Below are 12,845 nucleotides of genomic sequence, written 5' to 3'. Positions count from 1 at the left end.
GCATCGGCAGATGGAGGAACTCTTGGCCAATAGGTTCGCACATGATCTCTCAGTGAAGCATTCAGCGTGACCCTATCCCTAGCTCAATACTGAAACAAAGATTCTGAGTTTTCCCTTCTATGGTAGCATCACTTGTTGGGTTGCTATCAGGCAAGCAACAAAAACGAAAGTTAAAACCAACAATGCAGATCTACAATGCAGCTATCATCAGCACTCTCACTAGCCCTACTACGAAAAATCATCTGAGAACACGTCCAGCAATATCAGTCAATGTGCAAATTCCAACAACAGCGATCCTCAAAGGCAGGGGAAGGAAACAGTCTTTGGTTACCTCAAGTGTCAATCCACACCCAAATGCAAATCCCAAACAATGGCTTAGAAGCACAACCATTCGCACTGCCCTCTCCAACAAACTGGAAAAGTAACAGTAGCAAACAATGGGGGCGTGGCTGACTGCCGATGGAGTTAGCAGCGTTGCTCGGACCTCTGCTTGGCTGATCCTCATCCTGTGCCATCCCACACCCGATTTGAGGACCCCAGTGAACCCCCCAGGGATAAGCCATCACTAATGCACCTGCTGGAACCGCCATCAGCCATTCCTGAGGCCACAAATTACGTGCAGATCGAAAACTGCGTACCTGAGCCAAGAGGCAAAATGGCGGCACTGAGACAGCAGAGGCCTGGCGAGAGAGTACATACTAGCTACTGCTGAACTGGGCTGACCCAGTAGAGGGAAGCTGGAGCGGAAGGCTCCTCCTCCCTGTGACCACTGACCGGAGTGCCGCGTGCTGGGCCGCTGTGGAGAGCCGAGACGTCACGGGGAAGAGCCCCATCATCGGAGAGATGGGTGTGCTGATCGGGTAACACTGAGGTAAGGAGTAGCGGAGGTGGTGCCCCGATCCTGAATTGAGACCTTCAGGAGACCCAGCGCCTACTGCCAGTGGAGGAAGCAGGGAGAGTGCGAGCCCTGGCCCCATCACGAGGCAGGGCTCTGCCTCTCGGGACGCTAGGAGCCAGAGATGGTGAGACCAGTCGTCTGGTAGTGGCGCAATCCAGCAGAGGGGTTGGGGAGCTTTCACCCTGAAGCTAATAGACGGTGAGTGGGGTTGTGGCTAGGACAGTTCGGCCTGTGTGTCAGCGGGAATCCTGGGGGCAGCGGACCCAGAACAAGAGAAGGGTGCCCCAGCAGCAGCGAGGTAGGTGGGTGTGAGCAGCATGCATGACCAGTGATACTGGCGCATAGAGGGCCCAGCCGGCTAGACACACAGAACTCCAAGGCTCCCCCGGCACAGATTGGAGAGCCAATTACAGAAGGGCTGTTGAGCAGTGGCTGAGCCAGGGTGCCCTCATGAGTGGTGTAACCAACCACGGATCCATTGCCAACCAGCTACTGGGAATACCTTTAAACGGGGAATGCGATCACCCTGCATGATTGTGGCCAGGGAGAAAAGAGTGACTGGAAGTTAGGGATGGCTGAAGAGCCGAACCTGCCGGACCCTCCTTGTGAAGTGACAGTGTTGAGGTGGCATGACATGATACTGGACCAGGGGGGCACTGGTTAGAACCAGCACTGCGGGGGCTCCTGCTGTGGGGGCCAGACTTAAAAACTCCGCCCATTGCCGCTAAGCGAGTATTGAGGCACAGCACGGAGATCTACTGCATGCTCTCAGTGGCCCTGAAGGGAGGGCTTACATGGGTGGCGGATCCACTGGGCAAATCTTCCCGCAGACGAGACCCAGACCTAAGAAAACTACAGGGGCGGCAACCGAGAATGAAGGAGCACCTCCCTCTCTGACACCAAGGAACAGCCCCTCATTATCCGGTATTTTACAGGCTATTACCGCATCCAGAACAGTGCTTGAAATGATGATCGACAGCCTGAATTCCTACTTGGGCCTCCTCCGTGATGGCCATAAGCGCTTGGTGGAGCGGGTCAACGCTATGGAACATGCACTGGCTGAAATATCGCCTACACATGCTACAATAGTGGAGCCCATGTCCACTAGGGAATCCAAAATCCATATCCTTGAACTCAGGGCAGAAGATGCTGAAAACCGCTTGTGCCATAACAACATACAAATGGTAGGACTGCCAGAGAAAGTGGAAGGATCCAGTGTGATCACATACCTGGAGCAGTGAATATGAACTGAAGTAGCACAAGATGGACTCTCTACGGTCTTTGCCCTTGAAAGGACACATGGGGTCCAGTGCACCCACCCATGAGGGGAGCCCCGCCGAGGCCGTTGGTGACACATCACCTACCCTAGAAAGACCGAGCTCCCATCTTAGCCAGGCTTGCCACAAAGGGGAACTCCGTGTGGACAACACCATTGTCCGGATATTTCCGGACTTCTACCTGGAGGTGCAGCGACTAAGGGCCTCATTCCAGGAGGCCAAAGGGCTGCGCCAACTCAGTCTCCCATATGAAATGATCTTCCCGGCTAGACTGTGGGTTGTAGCGCAAGATGGTGTTAAATTGTTACAGATGCCTCAGGATCTTTGGGACTGGCTGGAACAGTGCCCATAACCTTGGAGGGCAAGGTGGGTAGAGCGATCCACTCCCCCGCTTCTCCTTAGAGTTTTGGAAGACACTGCCGCTGTCAGTGGCGGGCCGAATGGCTCTTCTAAAAATGGTGGTGCTACCATACCTACTATACTTCTTTGGCACACTCGCATTATGGATCCCTCGAGCGATGTTCCGAGATCTGGACTCCCTGATCCCATTTACTTGGGGAAAGGGTCACAGGCAAGTGCTACTGATAAGTAGCACGGTCCAACGTTCCACGGCAACTGTGCTACTAGCGGTCCCAGACATCGAGGTGTATTATGTTGCGGCACAACTCAACTGTCCGAGGAGCCCAGACAATACCCCTAGCCCAATCACACTAGAGCTGTCTGACCTCGCAAAGGCACTGTTGCAAATAAGATGACCGACCGTTGTGGACACTGGAGAGCTTACAGTCATAACTTGAAGCTGGCTAGATAAGTGCAAAAAACATGCAGTAAGATCTTGTACTCCCCAGATCTGCGTCTCGCTATGTTGTAACCCCTGCCACACCATGGCTGCTGGGCGGGACTCGATGTTTGGACGGCAGCAGGGGTGACCACAGTGGGAGATTTATTTTGAGACTCTGAATTACTCCTGTTCGAAGATGTTTGTGCAGAATGAGACTGCCGGAGCTCTAACATCGTGGTGCGCGTGCTGGTAACTTTTTTTAAAACTCACTGCTGGCTTTTTAAATATATTTTAGCAAATCTTGCTCACCTTTTATTGTTTGTGGTCTCAGGCAGTAGCTACCCACCTATGCTCCCTGGTCAGTCACGGCAAGTGCCGATTGTACGGAGGGGGTGGAGGGCGCAGTCAGCACGCCCTCACTTCCGGCTGGGAGAATATTCCGGGGGTGAGCAGATTAGTTGTTGAAGCGCTGAGACTACAATAACCACTGTAAGGACGGACACGGGGTCTATTGACTGAGACTGCCGGAGCTCTAACATCGTGGTGCACGTGCTGGTAACTTTTTTTTAAAACTCACTGCTGACTTTTTAAATATATTTTAGCAAATCTTCCTCACCTTTTATTGTTTGTGGTCCGAGGCAGTAGCTACCCGCCTATGCTCTCTGGTCCGTCACGGCAAGTGCCGATTGTACGGAGGGGGCGGAGGGCGCGGTCAGCACGCCCTCCCTTCCAGCTGGGAGAATATTCCGGCGGTGAGCGGGCTAGTTGTTGAAATCCTGAGACCATTTAAAATCATGACGATACGGACGCGCAGCAGTTGGGCACAGCGGGCGCGCCAAAGGCAAGCCCGTCTGCGCCCGTCCGCGCATGGCCCGGCCTTAGGGCCATAACCTCTGCGCAAAATGGGAACAAATCTAACAGGAGGGTTTACAGCAGCATAGATTTGAAGGAACTACGGGCCAGGCCGGATTGTGAGATACTCAATCCATTGGAAGAAACCAAACACTGCCCCAGCTGCTCGCTGTCCCTTAATTACACGCTTTGCGGAAAAGTAGTGCGTCAATACCAGCAGCCTGGAGTGCGTTTAAGTAAACAGATAAAGGCAGCTCTGGTGAATGTAAGGTCCCTAGTAAAACATAATACTGAAGTAGCCATCCTGATTGATACATATGACCTAGATCTGTTGTTCAGAACGGAGACTTGGGCAGATAAAACCTCAGATATCGATCAGGCTTTAGCAGTCCCGGAGGGATACTCTATCCTTCGGGCAGATAGAAATGGGAAGCATGGGGAGGGCTTGCAATCATCAGTAAAGATGCATTTCAGGTGCAGGGCTGGAGGCCTGCAGGCCCGGAGCTCCCCTGAGTGTGAGACTCTACCTTTTAAAATCGGCATCACTAATAACTATACCTTTGATGGCCTTCTGTTGTACAGGCCTCCTAAAGCCAGTACCCCCTGTCACAACTGTTGGGCCCGGCTCTTGAGTCCAGTCTCTCTGGGGCAGACTACACTATCTTGGGTGATTTCAATATCCACCTTGAAAAAGTCTCAGACAAAAACACGATACTCATTTCAGAGACTATGGATAGCTGCGGCATGATCCAATTAGTCCAACAAGGAATTAGCTGGTCACACCTTGGATGGGATCTTCTCCTGTAATCCTAACATCAAAATAGGCGATGTTATTTCGGTCCCCTGGTCTGACCACAAAGTTGTCAATTTCGCCCTAACTAGTGACCATGCAAAAACGGCCAGGGTCCAGCAGGGGGCAAGTCTCCTACCAGGAATGGGATAAAATTGATATAGCCAAACTGCATGCACAACTTGGAGCCACTGTATCAGGTTTAGACCAGGACAGTCATCTATAGACACGGATCAAGTATATAACTGGATCAAATCAGGGTTCTTTCAGTCGCACCTATTAGAAAGAAAAACCACAAGTGGAAAAACACTTCAGCCTTGGTTCTCAGAGAAATTAAGATTGCAAAAACAGACATGTAGGCGGGCCGAAAGGAGATGGCGGGTTAACTATGAGGATAAGGAGGAAGAAGTTTACTGCAAATCACTAGCCACCTATAAAAAACTGATAGCTGAAGAAAAATCGGCCTTTTTCGTAAAGAAAATCAAGGAGGCCAAAAACTCTATCAAGGAACTCTTTGCCACTGTTAAAAAACTCACAGAGCCAGCTGCCAAACAGATAGAAGGCAGTTTAGAACTGTGTAACAAATTGGGGCTTTTTGTCACAGACAAAGTGAGACTAATCTACGAATCCTTCTCGACTCCATACTGCGACTCACATGCAATAGTAAATTCTCAGCCTAACCCCGGAAAGCTCTTAGAGTAAAGTTCACCAGAATTCCAGTTCTCAGCCCCGTCAGCAGAACAGATTTATCGTCTCATTATGTCAACCAAGTCAGGGGGTCCCATGGACCCTTATCCCCCTAAGGTCTTGCACAAGTTCCCTGAGATGCTTATCAATCAACTACAGCTGCTCTTTGCCAAAATAATACAGGCCAATTGTTTCCCGAAGGCTTGGAAAGCGGCCTCTTTCTTACCTCTCCTTAAAAAGCCTAACCTTGACCCTTCAAACTCAGCTAACTATAGGCCAATCTCGAGAATCCCATTCCCGGTGAAAATTTTGTAAAAACACCTGAACTCTCAACTTGCTTGGTTCGTTAGGGACTCCCATGTGCTAGATATATCACAATACGGGTTCCGGGAGGAACATGGGACTGAAACCGCACTGATTATGGCAGCGGAGGAAATTAGGAGTATACTGGATGCAGGTGGGAAGGCTGCCCTCGTATTGCTAGACCTTTCGGCAGCCTTCGACACTGTCAACCATGATATACTCCTAACCCGTCTGGAGGAAATAGGCCTGCATGCATACTGGCTTCTTTTCTGGGAGAAAGATACTTCACGGTCCAGCTGGGGGAATTCTCATCGTTGGGGGCTGAACCTCACATCTGGTCATGCAATGGGTGGCCCGACAGTCTTGGCAGATGTCCGACACCTGTGGACAACGTAAGGAACCTGGGGTTCATGTTTGACTCCAAACTTACTTTTAAGGCTCAAATCAATAAACTCGCCTCCTCTGTATGGTACACGCTGAAGCTGATTAGGAAACTGTTGCCATATATCCCTTCTGACACCTGCAAAACCCACTTAACTATGCTGGCACTATCCAAAATGGATTATGGGAATGCCCTGTATGCAGGGCTTCAAAAACAGTTATTACTAAAACTTCAGCGCCTCCAGAACGCAGCAGCCAGGCTGGTATTGGTTATTCCTAGGTTCGAACCAGTGGCCCTTAAAATGAGAAGTCTCCACTGGCTACCCGTGGAAAAAAGAATCCAATTCAAGTCAGCCTGCCTGGCATACAAAGCCTTGCATGGATCAGGCCCTCACTTTCTCAAAACTAATCTACTACATTACAACCCGCCTAGGACTCTTAGGTCCAGAAGTACCAGGCTTCTCAAGACTCCCAGATTTAAACAACTAAGTAGGGGGGGGGGGAGATGGGAGAGGTTTCCTACTGAACACAGCTAAAACCTGGAACAAGTTACCTGTGGAAATAAAAAAACAGCCCATCATTGTTGTCTTTTCGAAAGAACATGAAGAGCTGGCTTTTCTCAGCATAGCCCTGTTTCCTGTGTTCGCATGGCTCTTCCCACTTCTGCAGGCATAGTAATTTTTTGCACCAAGACGCCTTCGGGCATTCGTGCGCTCTACAAATCCAATAATCAAATCAAATCAAATTGAATGCCATTTTCTGCTAGACAGGGCCCTTACCTTGGCATTCAGGAAACAATGGGGCACCAAATCTTCGGAACCGCTGGCTCTGAGCTGCTACCGGGGTGTGGCCCTATCGGTGGGTACAGTTAAGATGGTCTCTTGCCTATATAAAGCGATATGCAGCGATCTATAATGCCCAATGCAGTGCCTGCGAGTGCAAGGGGAGGAAGATCTGGGACTCCAATTCATGCAATGGATTGGGACAGCATAGTTAGAAAGAATGCCAAAAGTCTTGAGAAATGTATGCTTTAAATGAATTAACTACTATATCCTAAATAGATCGTACCTTACACCCCTGTGAGAATTAGAAGTTACTTCCAAGTGGAGGAGGCAGCTGCACTCAATGTGGGGAAAGAGATGCCCATATCTTGCATATGTTCTGTGAGTGCCCCACCCTAAGCACCTACAGGGAGCAGATTGAATTGAATTTGAATTTATAGAGCGCCTCTGTCACTCCCAAGGGAGCATCCTGGAGCTAAGAGGTATAAAAAGTCAGAGGAAGTACTTGTGAGTAAAACAGAGTCTAAGAATCTGGGACAGTGAAGTGACCTTTCAGGGTTCTTCAGTTGAGAGAATGACAGATAGGGTCAGAGGCCATAAAAAGCCATGTCTTCAGCTGTTTCCGGAAAAGGGGTTTTGCGTCAGGTTGTCTCAGCTCCATGGTCAATTGAGGAGGTTTGAGGAGATTTGCGGCTGAAGATCTCAGAGGCTGAGAGGACGTGTAAAGGGTAAATCTGGCCATAAGATACTTAGGACCCACTGCTTTGTAGGCTCTAAAAGTAAGCATGATGATTTGAAATGGGACTCTTGTGAATTGGCAGCTAATAGAGGGCTTTCAAGGCTACTGTGGCAGAAGAACGACGTGATTGTTTTAGTACTAACCTAGTGGCTGCATGGTGGACAACTTGCAGTTTATGAAGTTTGTTTAGAGGTTCCTGCATGTAGACTATTGCAATAGTCTACTCTTGATGTAATCAATGTGACAGCTACTGTTTTTCTAGCAGAAAGAGGAAGGTAATCAAAATGTAGTTTTATTGATTTAATTACAATGAAGCACATTCCTGCAACTGCCACTACTTGAGGGTGGAAAGATAATGAAGAGTCAAATTTCACACCCACATTTTTCGCTACCTCAGTCTACAATGTTGGGCGGGGGTGGACGGATTGGGCCACCATGTCGTAGGATCAAATGTGTTCTGTTCGCCTAAAAGCATGCTATCCATTTTGTCGGTGTTGCACTTCAGGTGGTTACTTTGCATTCACAGAATAACCTCTGTTAGACATCTTTAGAAATTCATTTCAGACCTAATTGACGTTTTATCCAGAGAAAGGATACGCTGTGTATCGTCAGCATATTATGTAGTTTAAATGCCAAAAGAGGAGATCAATGTGATAAGGGCAATCATATATATGTCAAACAACACAGGGCTAAGCGATGAGCCCTGTGGAACTCCTGAGGTAAGTGTTTTTTCAGGAGAAAGATATGGTTCTAATACTACTATTTGTCAACGGTCAGTAAGAAAAGATTCCAGCGCTGCTAGCGACCAATGAGAGATGCCACATTTTATGATCCGCTGTAGAAGTATCTCATGGGAAATGGTATCAAATGCGTGGACAGGTCTAGAAGAATAAGCACAGCATTCTTCCCAACATCCAGGACTAACTTTAGCGTGTCTGCCACCTCAAGCAGGGGTGACTCTGTTGAGTATTTGGGACAGAAGCCGAACTGCCACGGGTGCAGGATATTGGACTCCTCCAGGAATGACATTAGATGGACTTTTACCATTTCTTCCATAATTTTACCCAAGGCAGAAAGAACTGAGATGGGTTGGAGAGATTTGATGAATCTGCTCGTTTTTTTCTGAAGAGGTTTAATAATAGCAAGTGTTCAGTCTGTAGGGACTTTCGCAGTGGACAATGAGGTGTTCATTGATCAATGGATTTACAATATCTATCATTGAATGAAGAATGTGAGGTAAGCAGGGATCAAAAGAAGAGCCTGATTTACAGGATAAGACAGCTTTTCGGGACTCTGCTAGGCTAAAACTCTGAAATGCTTGTGAGAGGCTCCTGTCGGGTAGGATTGTTCTTCTAGATCGGCGTTAGCCAATGAAGGGGAGCTAAATTCACATTGTATCTTGAGAATTATCTTCAAAAGATGTGGAAATTAGATTACAAAGGGTCTGTGAGGGTGGAATTTCTTCAACCATGGCTTTTGGATGGAGGATTAAGCAATAGCGAAAATAGCTTTTTGATGATGATGTGCTTTATTTAACTGCTGTATAAAGTATTCCTTTTATGCTAGCTTAATCTGGCCATGATAACTTTTTTGAACTTTTTCTATTGTGTTAAGTCATCAGCCTTGTATGCTCTCCTCCACTTACTCTCCAATTGTTTGTAGTGAAGATGATAGTCACCAAGGGACTGTGTATACCATGAGGCTGAGGGCTGGGTGTTCGGTTTCCTCTTTACAACTCTTTCTGGTGCTCGCTTATTACTGACCTGGACATTCCAGGTCTAGAATGCTTAGGGCATCCTGCATTACCTGTGCTGACAAGGTGGGATTCAAAGCTGATGCAAGCTAGCTAGCTTCGGATTAAGCGATAATGTTGCCCATTTACGGGCTTTAATAGATGTTGGGATCGATGGGATAAGAAACTGCTTGTGTAGTTGCTAATGTACACTAAAAGGGATCAACATATGATCGGACCAGGACTGTTGGATAAGGGGTTCCTCTATGAAATTTGGCAGGTTGGAACAGATTCCATCTAGGGTAAGGCCTCCAGAGTGAGTAGGAAGGATCACCAACTGATGGAGCCCAAGAGTATTTAATGTGTCTGTTAAGTTGAAAACATGAGGGTTGTTTTTACGTCCCAAATGGAGATTAAAATCTCCAAGTATAGGGAAGCTGGCACACTGTAGGACGAGAAGGCCTACAGTTTCCCCTAGGGAGGCTAAAAAGCTGTTTGACCGAGGGGCGGTAAATGAGCCCTCCTACTATTGATAGAGGGGGGCCAAGTTTGACACTGAATCCAAGGCTTCACATCCATAGTCGACACCATCATTGGCAAGGAGATTCCATTCACCACGGGTCATTGCCTATCGAGATGGCTTCCCCACACAGCCAAAACAAAAGTTACTGGAAAATTCTAGGATCTCACATATGCCCTGGTCAAACGAAAAATAGGTAGAAATTGGAAGTCACCTGGAGGGCCTAGATTAACTACATGAAGGAGGAAAATGGAGAAGTGATCGGGATGCGAAGGGAGGATACTCCTAAGGGAGGCTCGAAGCGGCATGGTGGATTAGACACAGCCAGGGCCTGGCAAGCGCTGACAGACAAACTGAATGCACTGGACTCAGAGACACCCCAGCAGCTTCGCCTGCAAGACCACAATCTCTAGAACAAGGGTGAGCCAAACAGGATTCTGGCTGCAACTCTGACAGCCACTCTCTGCTCACTCCCCCTGTCACCTATACCTCAGGCCACATATAAATTAGCATGCAGCTGCTTCTAGAGTACACGGATATACCGCACACACTGACAATTCTGAAATGTGACACCAATTCAAGGGGAGAGGGTGGGGGAGGGGTGATGGGAGCGTTTGCTATGATGAGGGGTTGTGGGAATGGTATCAGAGCCATCAATGGCTCAATTTACTGTACTGAATGTACCACTGTGATGCGTTGTATATGTACAAAACCCCATTAAAATCGGTAATAAAAAAGTAACATTGGTAAAACATAACAGAAGCAACCTATTTTGCAGGGGCAATGAATGTTGAAAGCTGCAGTAGCGTCCTGATGAGGGCCCTGCCAGCTTATTATTTTTAATTAATTATCATCAACAGAATACAATCGAGGCAGTCCCTCCCCCTCCTATGAGGGGTGAGGCGGAACATAGAACGACGGTAGGTGATTGCTGACTGGCATGGAGCGGCAAGAAGGATGCTCACGTCCTCAGAACCTGTTTTTATGGGAAGAAGGTGGTGTACAGCGGGTTGACAAAGAGCTTGAAGCTTACTTACACAATGCGCCAATGTTATGGTGCAGAGGAACACCGTCATGAGAGCGAGAAGCCGCAAGGGACATGGGTGAAGCAACTAAAAGGGAGCACGGCTCAAAGGGAGTATATATCAAATATGTGAGGACCAAGTTAACGTCCCACTGTGACATGATGCATGGAAAGGGAGGAAACAGATGTTGTAGGCCTTTCAAAAAATGTATCTCAACAGGAAACAAATAATGAGGGCTGATCCGACAACCGCAAACAGACTGAAAGATTCCCTTTAACTGTGCCCAGAGCAAAGCCTTGCTGGGTGAGGGACTAAACAAACATCAGATAACTTTGCCTGGAGAGGGTCTATTTGTTGTGTGATGCATCAAGCCACAAATGTATCCGTACGACAAAAGCATGCAGTTTTTGTCGAGGGACGCCCGGATGCCAAGATGACATCAACCACCTCCGGAAAAAGGTCAGAGGTGTTCAGCTATTGCTGCTCAACTCCAAGTATAAGGGTGGAAATTGGGAAGGCCTGGGTGCAAAACCCTGCCCCACTGATAAGACAGCAGATCTTAATGAAGGGGTAGCCTGATCGAAGGACAGATGCTCCTGCCCTGGACCTCTGGATATCATCATCTCTGTGCTCAATTTTGGGGCATTAGAATGACTTGGGGTGATCAGTCCTGGTCTTCTTCAGAAATCGGGGTAGAAGAGGTATAAGCGGAAAGGCACACAGGAATCCTGAGGTCCACTCTAGGTGGAACACTTCTGCGAGTGAGAGACGCCTCAGAAAATCCAATGCGCAGAACTGTTGACATTACCCTTCTCTGGGGTGGTGAATAGATCAAGCCAAGGTTCTCCCCATTTGTGAAAAATAAATTGCACTACCTCCGAGTGAAACTGCTAACCAAGATCCGCTTGGTGGTGACTGCTTTATTCGTCCACCCCAAGACTCAAGGAACCTGCCAGGTGGTTCGCCATCAGTAAAATGCTTTGATAGTCTAGCCATTCCCAGAGGCCTAGGGCCTCCTAACACAGGGTCTGTGACCCCACCTTGTATATTTCAAAACGTCTGTGGTGGTGATTATAGGAAGCTGGCTATTTTTATATATTGGACCAATAAGAGGTACAATGTGTAAAGAGTCCAGGATATTACAAGTCAAGCTAGCCGGGCTGATGAGAGGTGTTACCTCGAAACCGGTCCGGTCCTCGGATGCTTGATTCCGTTCTGGGAAGGACATGGCTTTTGTAGTTCGGACTGGACTGTTCCCATGGGGCACAGGGTCAGAGCTGATTTGCATATCGCCATTGTCTAACCCAGGGTGGTGTGGAGTGCAAAAAAACGATGGATTAGGACCCAGATCTTTTGACTGGGTTGAATGTGTGACATTGATCCTCATTCGGTCCATCACCTGTTGTTTTTGCAAACTCGCTATAAGTGTACTGGGGATGCCCAGACGTGGGTCCCAGGCACTCCACACCACTGGAGTCAAGCTAGCCGGGCTGATGAGAGGTGTTACCTCGAAACCGGTCCGGTCCTCGGATGCTTGATTCCGTTCTGGGAAGGACATGGCTTTTGTAGTTCGGACTGGACTGTTCCCATGGGGCACAGGGTCAGAGCTGATTTGCATATCGCCATTGTCTAACCCAGGGTGGTGTGGAGTGCAAAAAAACGATGGATTAGGACCCAGATCTTTTGACTGGGTTGAATGTGTGACATTGATCCTCATTCGGTCCATCACCTGTTGTTTTTGCAAACTCGCTATAAGTGTACTGGGGATGCCCAGACGTGGGTCCCAGGCACTCCACACCACTGGAGTCAAGCTAGCCGGGCTGATGAGAGGTGTTACCTCGAAACCGGTCCGGTCCTCGGATGCTTGATTCCGTTCTGGGAAGGACATGGCTTTTGTAGTTCGGACTGGACTGTTCCCATGGGGCACAGGGTCAGAGCTGATTTGCATATCGCCATTGTCTAACCCAGGGTGGTGTGGAGTGCAAAAAAACGATGGATTAGGACCCAGATCTTTTGACTGGGTTGAATGTGTGACATTGATCCTCATTCGGTCCATCACCTGTTGTTTTTGCAAACTC

The 12,845-nt window shown here is 48.3% G+C and overlaps 1 protein-coding gene across 1 annotated transcript in view; it reads right to left on the bottom strand.

Annotated features, from left to right (window-relative positions):
• The window catches only part of EIF2D (eukaryotic translation initiation factor 2D), a 163,010-nt gene that overhangs the window by 75,576 nt on the left and 74,589 nt on the right, over window positions 1–12,845 (bottom strand). The gene's annotated exons all lie outside the window — the stretch shown is intronic.

This window comes from Lissotriton vulgaris, chromosome 5, assembly GCF_964263255.1.
Source record: "Lissotriton vulgaris chromosome 5, aLisVul1.2, whole genome shotgun sequence".
NCBI lineage: Eukaryota > Metazoa > Chordata > Amphibia > Caudata > Salamandridae > Lissotriton > Lissotriton vulgaris.
This window is presented reverse-complemented; position numbering and strand designations above follow the sequence as displayed.